Raw genomic sequence first — 9,259 nt, forward strand, 5'->3', positions numbered from 1 at the left:
GAAGGTATGAGGATGTCATCTAAGCCACTGCCCATCCCTGCATTTTGGAGGTGAGGGAATGTGGCCAGAAAAGGCTGACTGCCCCCAGGTCCACATGGTGCTGATGTAGGGTGGGCTGCTGAGGCAGAGCCAGTGAACACCAGACCTCAAGCCTGGAGGATGGAGTACCCGCTGGCCCCCTCCTGCCCATGTGCTCCCTCGTCCTATCCATCTTCCCTCCACACAGCAGTTACCAGGATCTCTCCAAGACAGGCCAGAGCGCGTCAGTCATGCCTGCTGGGATCTCTCTGACCTCACCAGTGTCCTGCCTACTCCACCCCCACACTGAATCATCAAGTGCCCAGAATGTCCCACAATGCACCACATTGTCCCCTCAGCTTAATACGGTCTTCCCTCCAGGGGTGCCTGGGTGGCTCAGCTGATGAAGCATCCGACTTCAGTCAGGTCATGATCTCACCATTCGTGAGTTTGAGCCCCACGTCAGACTCTGTGCTGACAGCCTGGAGCCTGGAGCCTGCTTCAGATTCTGTGTCTCCCTCTCTCTGCCCCTCCCCGACTCACACCGTCTCTCTCCAATATAAATAAGCATTACAAATTTTTTTTTAATTGTCTTCTGTCTCTACTCATATTCCATCTGGCTAATGCACACTTGGCCTCACTACAGCCTTTTCTGCCATTCCCCTGGCTTCCTATTTTATTTTATTTTATTTTATTATTATTTTTTTAGAGTGGGAAAGAGCACATGTGAGTGGGGAGAGAGGGGCAGAGGGAGAGAGAGAGAGAGAGAGAGAGAGAGAGAGAGAGAGAGAGAGAGAGAATCTCAAGCAGTCTCTGCACTCAGCACAGAGCCTGATATGGGGCTCGATCTCCCAACCCTGGGATCATGACCTGAGCTGAAATCAAGAGTGAGATGCTCAGGGCACCTGGAGGGCTCAGTCAGTTTAATGTAAGACTTCAGCTCAGGTCATGATTTTGCGGTTCATGAGTTTGGGTCCCACATCAGGCTCTGTGCTGACAGCTCACAACCTGGATCCTGCTTCGGGTTCTGTCTCCCTCTCTCTGCCTCTCCTCTACTCATGCTCTCACACTCTCTCTCAAAGGTGAATAAACATTAAAAAAGAAAATCAGATGCTCAACCAACTGAGCCACCCACGAGCCCCTGGCTTTCTATTATATATTTTTTAATTTTTTTTTAACATTTATTTATTTTTGAGAGACAGAGACAGTGTGATCAGGGGAAGGGCAGAAAGAGAGGGAGACACAGAATCTGAAGCAGGCTCCAGGCTCTGAGCTGTCAGGACAGAGCCTAACACGGGGCTCAAACTCATGAACCATGAGATCATGACCTGAGCCGAAGTCGGACGCTCAACCAACTAAGCCACCCAGGCGCTCCCCCAGCTTTCTATTTTAAAACATAGTACAAAGGTACTTGCCTACGTTCTTATCTTCAACTGACCTTGACTATAAAACTCATTAGGGGAGGGACTTTTTGATTGGCTTGTTCACTGTTATGAGTCACTGCCTAGCGTGGCACCCGGCACCTAGTAGGTGCTTTGGATATATGTTATAGTCCATACAAGGGGATACAATGCAGCTGCTTAACAATGAGGACCGTTTGATGGGTATTCACATGGAACCACCTCCAGGATTCCCTATAAAATGTTCAGAGTAGCATATGTTTGTGTAAAGGAGGAAATAGAATATATGTGCATTTGTGGGTCTACACAAGTTTTCAGAAGGAGACTCAAGAAACAGATGAAGTGGGTTGTCTCTGAGAAGAACTAGGTGCTTGGGTTTAGGAGTGAAACGTGTTTATGGCTTTGGGATTTGGGAACCTAGTCATTGAAAATAAAATTAAAGCTAAACGGGAAATATCTGGTAATTAAATGGAGGCCTGCAAGTCCTGGACTGTGGAGCGTGTGGATTTGGATGGAGCACCTTGCCACTGCTGCCCACTCCTCCTGGATGTCTGGGCCCTGGGCCCCCACCAGCCACCTAGTGGGGCTACCCCAGTTATGCCCGGTGGCAGCTCAGACCCAGAAGGGCTGATGCAGACAGCAAGCAGGTGGTTCTCCCCTAAGTAAGGAGGGTCTAGGAGAGATGTCTCAAGAGCTCAAGGATATAGGGTCTGGAACAAATGTCTCTTTGCTCCCTGACCTCCTTCGGCCTCTCCATTTCCACTGAAGACAGAAGAAAAGAGTGGAGAATAAACTCTAATAGGCAGGGTGGAAGTCAGATGGCACAGAGAACTTTCTAGAAAGAAAGGCTGAGCTGTTTCTACCTCCAAGCTGGCTGGAGGGCAAGCTTTATGTCTATTCACCCTTCTCCCACACAGTGGAGGAGCTGTAGGTATTGTTTCTCGTGAACAAGATCAGCTAGCACACCCACCCCACCACCCACTACCCAACACCAGTGTGTTCAGCCCCACCTTCCGGGCCCTCTTCTCTGCACTGTGCTGCCTCCCAGCCTGGTCCCTCTGCCCCTAGCTTCCACTCTCAGCCCTCCCAACCAGCCAACAAACACAGGGAAATTCTCTGAAAGCCAGAACCGTATCACGAACTGAACTGAAAGGGTTCAGAACCAGCAAGGGGTAAGGTGAAAGGAAAGTCAGAGCTGTTCTCACGTGCCACAGCTTCCTACAGCCCACCCCTTTCTGAGACCCCCTGGAACAAGTCCCCCCCAGACTCCAGGTTCCGGCGTCCGACTCTGGCATCCTCCTCCAGCCATCAGGCACCTCGCTGGGACAGAAGAGGCTGGGCTCCAAGCCCACTCCCCTGTAACTCACCGCAGACCTTCCCCAAGCTGCTCCGTTCTCGGGGCTGCTTTCCTCAGCAGTAAAATCCAATAAACCCTGGAGGTTTGAACAAAGTAAAGCACCAGCAAGGGCTTTGAACACTATCTCTTCTTTAAAAAAATTTTTTTAACATTTATTCACTTTTGAGAGAGAGCGAGAAAACGTGCATCAGTGGGGCAGGGGCAGGGAGAGAAGGAGGCACAAAATCCAAAGCAGGCTCTGTGCTGACAGCTCAGAGCCTGATGTGGGGCTCAAACCCATAGACCACAAGATCACGACCTGAATCCAAGTCAGATGCTTAACCGACTGAGCCCCCAGGTGCCCCACACCGTGTCTTCTTAAAAAGAATATGTCAGGGGCGCCTGGGGGGCTCAGTCTGTTGAGCATCTGGCTTCGGTTCAGGTCATGATCTCATGGTTCGTGGGTTCGAGCCCCGCGTCGGGCTCTGTGCTGACAGCTGGCTCAGAGCCTGGAGCCTGCTTCAGATTCTGTGTCTCCCTCTCTCTCTGACCCTTCCCTGCTCGCGTTGTCTCTCTCTGGCTCTCAAAAATAAATTTAAAAAAACATTTAAAAAAAAAGAATATGTCAGATCTTTATCTGGATTTGCCAATTGTTGATGCTGTTTGTTTTGCATGGAGTGTCAGGAGCAAATCCCAGGGTACGACCCCCCACAAACAAGGGGTAACATTCCCTCAAAGTGATTTAGGGGCTAGCTAAGGGAAGGAGGCACCCACCTCCTAGAGCAATGGGCCGGAGACAGAGAACAGTGGTGCCCATCCCGTCCTCTCCTCTGGGAGAGCCCCTGACTCTCCCCACCTGTTTAGACACCCCCGCCCCTTCCCTCAGACAAGCTTTCATTTACCCACTCTGCTTCAGGGGCCCATGGGGGAGTGGTGGGTAAACACTAAAAGTATTATTTTTTAATATTTATTTATTTTTGAGAAAGAGAGACAGAGCATGAACAAAGGAAGGGCAGAGAGAGAGGGAGACACAGAATCTGAAGCAGGCTCCAGGCTCTGAGCTGTCAGCACAGAGTCTGTGGTGGGGCTTGAACTCACAAACTGCGAGATCATGACCTCAGCTAAGTCGGATGCTTAACTGACTGAGCCTCCCAGGTGCCCCTAAAATTATTATTTTTTAAGTTAGTTTATTTTGAGAGAGAGAGAGACTGTACATGTGCCCATGTGCCTGTGAGAGTGTGAGGGGGTGGGCAGAGAGAGAGAGAGAATCCCAAGCAGAATCCCTACATGGGCTGGATCTCACAGTTTGTGAGATCATGACCTGAACAGAAATCAAGAATCAGACACTTAACTGACTCAGCCACCCTTAAAATTATTTTTATTAAATTGAGATATATATGCCGTGAAGTGCATGAATCTTAAGTGTATAGCTCAATGAATCTTTACATATGTATACACTCATGTAACCACCACCTAGATAAAAATATAGAACATTTCCACATTTCCTGCATTTCCAGAGCTATATGCCCCTTCCCAGCCAATACCCCTCCAAAGGTAGCTGCTAATGTGATTTCTATTGCTGTAAGTTAATTTTTTTAAACCAAAGTTTTGCTCTTTTTAAAAAATTTTTAATGTTTATTTATTTATTTTGAGAGAGAGAGAGAGAGAGAGAGAGAACACAAGTGGGGGAGAGGCAGAAAGGAGAGACAGAATCCCAAGCAGACTCTGCATGCACCATCAGCACAGAGTCCCATGTGGGGCTCAAACCCACAAACAGCAAGATCATGACCTGAGCCAAAATCAAGAGTCAACCATTTAACTGACTGAGCCACCCAGGCACCCTGCTGTAAGTTAATTTGCCTCTTACTGAACTTTATATAAATTAAATCATACAGTGTGTGATGTTTTTGCACCTGGCTTCTTTCACTCAACATTATATCAGAGATTCATCCATGTTGTTGTGTGTGGTTATAGGAATTCTTTTTCATTACTGAGTAGTATTTCCTTCCATAAATGTAAAAATATATAAACCATAAATAACCACGATGTGTTCAGCCTCACACTGGTGGGTATTTATGTTGATTTCAGGTGTTGGCTATTATGAGTGGAGCTGCTCTGAACGCCCTACAGCTTCTGTTCTGATGAATCCATTAACGTTATTTTGAGACACATACTTGACTTTTAAAATAAGCAACAATATACCACTTTCCACTCCCTCCCACTGAGCCGGGCCGTGCTGGGATGAGATTACCAGAGCTCAGCACTGCAGATGAATCTGCGGGAGAAGAGGGCAGCCTCAGGACCCCCTGGGCAGACCCCCTCAGCCCCCTACTACAGCCTGGCATCCCATGTCTTCCCTGGCACAGCTGAGCCCCAGGCCAATGTCTATACCCATTACCTAGGGGTACGAAAAACAGATAAGCTTCTTAAGACCTGCTTGGGTATGTCTAGCATGGATTTTATGGCACAGATACTATTTCACAGACGAGGAAACAAAGACCTAGAGAGGCTGAGCAACCTGGCTTGGCTCTGCCAACAGCCAACTGTGTGGTCTTGGACAAGTGTCTTTAAGTGCTCTGAGCCTCCATTTTCTCCCACAGAAAAATAGGAATAATAATATTTACCTCATAGGGTTGTCAGGAGAATTAAATAACAGATGTAAATCACCTAACATAGTACTTGGCATTTATAATAATGATTTTTTTTCTTGTTTACTTTCTGCTCAAGGTCACACAGCTTGTAAGCAGGAAAAACATCAGATTCAGAGCTCTTACAGGGAAGGGAGCAGAGTGGAATGGAACATTTTTGAAAGCCAGGGTAGGGGCCTTGGCCATGCTTTTTGTCTCTGTAATCTCAGTATCCAACATAATACCTAGCATACTGTTGGTGCTCAATAAATGCTTATTGATGACTAGAGGAGTGAACCAATAGACCCAGGCACTCACATGAAAATTGCTTTTAAGCCTTGTTTTGGAACGGCTACCAACTGGGATTTATTGGGATGGAGAAACCGGCTGGGTGGGACCACAGGGTGTCCCTGGCAGGCTCTCACCTCAGCCAGGTAGGGTTTGGTGGCCCAGCAGATAATAAGGTTGGGTTAGAGCATACATGTCAGGAAGCAGGGAGAAGGGGGCTATAGAGAGGAGAAAGAGGCAGTGGGAGCTGGGGAACCACAGGGACACATTAAATATGGGGGCCCTGGGGGCTCAGCATATAGCCGACTAGGTCAAGGGGTCAGCCAGGGCACCCAGGAGATAAAGCTGCCAGCTCGGTCCCTCTGTAAGCCCAGGAGCCAGGCAAGCAAGTTTGCCTAGAATGTGCAGCAAGGCAGAGAAGCCAGTCAGGGATTCCTGCCCCCACCTCAAGGAGGCGGGGGTTGTTCTCTTGCTCATTCATCTTTTGGGGTGACTCATGGCCTGAGCTGTCAAGAGTGCAGAGGGCTCCGGAGCCGAGGGCTGCTGCCTCGCCCATCTGTGCACAAAGCAGTCCTGACAGCCTTGCAGCACGAGTGTTCCCAGGCTGGCCACAAGGGGGCGAGGGGGAGCCAGGCCTGGCGATCTGGCCGTTTGAGCGGTTCAGGGCTTTCATGAGCACTGAACTGGGAGTCAGGGACCTGGGTGCTAGTCCTTCCTGGGCCTCCTACATACTGGCCACCCTGGGCAAGTGACTTTCTCCCTCTGTGCCTCAGCTAACTTCCAAATGGGCATGATGGTACCTCTCCAGCCCAAACCCAGGATGTCTTGTTTGTTCTTTGGGTTTATGCCTCAGGTTGCGTAAGTCAGGGAAGTTTTCCTGGTTGATTTATGTAGTTAATCATACTCCCAGTCTTGGTCCCCAGAACGACTCATGGAAACTGCTTTCCTTGAGATTATGTCTCAAAGCCATCAGGGTGCAAACAGGGAGTGAGAGAACATGATAGTGCCGGCTAGACTGTGCTAAATACTTTGCTTTCTGCCTCTCTGTGAAATCTCACAGCGACCCTTTGGGCTCGATTTGAGCATGAGGGGCATCTTTTCTGATTCCTTACTTTTGTAGTGAGATATAACTCATATGTGATAAAGTGCCCTAACCTTCATTGTGCATACAGCTCAAGGATTCTTTACTTAAATGTACTCCTGTGTAATCACTCAGATCAAGATACAGAGCATTTTTCTAATTCCCCAGAAGGCTCCCACATGCTTCATTCCAGTCAATACCCATCATAGGTAACCTTTATTCTGACCTCAAATTACTTTTTCTGCCCATTACACAGATGATGGTCCTGAGGCTCAGAGCAATAGGAAGTGACTTGTCATAGCTATTTCATGGATCGAAATAGCACTATTCATGCTTTTTTGAGGGAGAGGGTGTTTGGAGAGTGTGAACAAGTTTGCACGTGCTGGAGCCCAGCGGCGCATTCAGTGACCGTCCAGCCGGCTCCTACCTTCCACCTAGCAGAGAACACCTTAGCTTCCACTGGCTGAGGCTCCTCCCTCTACCCCTCCTGCTCATCCCTGCTGGCACCAGAGGGCCTCACCTCGACCCTAGAAGGTCCTCTTGGAAGAACAGAACTAAGTCCAATCCCAGAGGGCTTAAGCCTGTAAGCCTCAAGAAGTGATTGAGAGAGACTTCAAACTAGAGGTGAAATCCAGCAATTTCCTATTAGTTCTGGTAATCTGTCTCCATGGCCCAGCACTAGGCCACCTTGGGGTGCTTGAGACTGTCGTGAGGAAGTCTCACCTCTCCCATGTCCTCCCTGTTGCCCCGTCGAGGCTTAGGCTGTAAGAGTCTAGGGCTATCACCCAGGAAGTGACCCCAGTCCTTCCTGGAACCTTCCTTCCAGTCACCTCCTTCTCTGAGATCTACCAAAAGGAACATTTTTGGAGATAAGATTGAATTTCAGCTCTGGCAATTTCTCTGTGTGACATTGGGCAGGTCTTTTCTGCTGCAAAGACTGTTAGTGTGGCCTTCCTTCCTCTACAGTAGTAGAACCTTCAAATTTTAGCTCAGCACATGGCCACCCAGAAGACATTTCCCAGCCTCCCTTGTACCTAGGTGGCCATGTGACTAAGTTCTGGATATAAGCAGAAATGTCACACCGCAGGGTGCCTGGGTGTCTCAGTCAGTTGAGCATCTAGACTTCGGGTCAGGTTATGATCTCATGGTTTGTGAGTTCAAGCCCCATGTTGGGCTCTGTGCTGACAGCTCAGAGCCTGGAGCCTGCTCTGGATTCTGTGTCACACACTGTCTCTCTCTTCCTCTCAAAAATAAAAACATTATAAATAAATAAATAAATAAATAAATAAATAAAAAGAAATGTCATGTAGCAGCCTGGGAAATCTCCCTTCAAAATCAAGCATCTTTTGCCCTCTTCTTTGTTTTCCATTCATGCATCTTCTACCTGGAACAAAGATGTGATGGCCGGAACGCTAGCCACCATCTTGGTCCATGATAACAAGGGTTACAGCCCAGGAATGGTAGAGCAGTAAGCCCTGAGGATTTGATGCGGTAGAGCTGCCATACCAGCCAGGACAGCTCAGCTCTGGAACTTCATGTAAGCAAGCAACAAACTGTCCTGGGGTCTTTGTGACCTGTAACAGAACCTATTCCTAACTAGTATACCCTCTAAGCCTCAATTTCCTGACCTATAAAATGGAGATAACAACATCTGCCGTGAAGGGTGCTCTGAGAAAAGTCAAGGAGAGTAACATACAAGAAGAGCCTAGCACACACAGTAGATACTAATAAAATCTACCTGCATCCCCCACCCCAATGTCTATCTTCAGGTCAGCACTGAGCATTCCCACCACTTGGCACTGGAGATTTAGAAATAGAAGACGCGGTCACCACCCTCAGGGACTCTGGGTCTGTGGGAAGTCAGATGGGTAAGCAGACGCAGTTGCCAGTGACCAGTTGGTGGAAGTGTCATTAAGGCACAGAGGCAGAGTGCCAGGCGGAGGCGGAGGTGGAGTGCGGACTGCGTGGAAGGGACAGGGCCAGCGGAGGCTTTGTGGAGGACGAGATGTTGGAGCTGAATCTCACAAGTGGAGGAGGAGTTAGCCAGAAGGGAAGACGTCCTGAGAGAGGACACCAAATGTGTAAAGGCCTGGAGGCCTGGCTACGTGGACTGTGTTTATGGAACCTCAGGAAGCCATTAGGACTGGGGCTTAAGTAGGAGAAAGCAGCTGCAAGAGATGAAGGCCTTGTCTCTCTTTTAGCCACAAGGGCCGAGTACCTGCTTGACCTTGATTAATGACAGGTGAATGAAGTAGGAAATTGTGTGTGTGTTGGAGTGGGGACATATATAGAAATACACACAAGCACAGAGGGTAAGATGATATACATATGTAAGACTGTGTTTGTAATACTGGTTGCAAGCAACAAAAACTAACCGATGAAAGAAAGGGGATATTTATTATTATAAAGACAGAGGAGAGGAGCCTGAGTGGCTCAGTCAGTCAAGTGTCCAACTCTTGATTTGGGGTCAGGTCATGATGTCAGGGTCATGGGATCGAGCCCCACGCAT

Source organism: Suricata suricatta, chromosome 7 (assembly GCF_006229205.1).
Source record: "Suricata suricatta isolate VVHF042 chromosome 7, meerkat_22Aug2017_6uvM2_HiC, whole genome shotgun sequence".
Taxonomy (NCBI): domain Eukaryota; kingdom Metazoa; phylum Chordata; class Mammalia; order Carnivora; family Herpestidae; genus Suricata; species Suricata suricatta.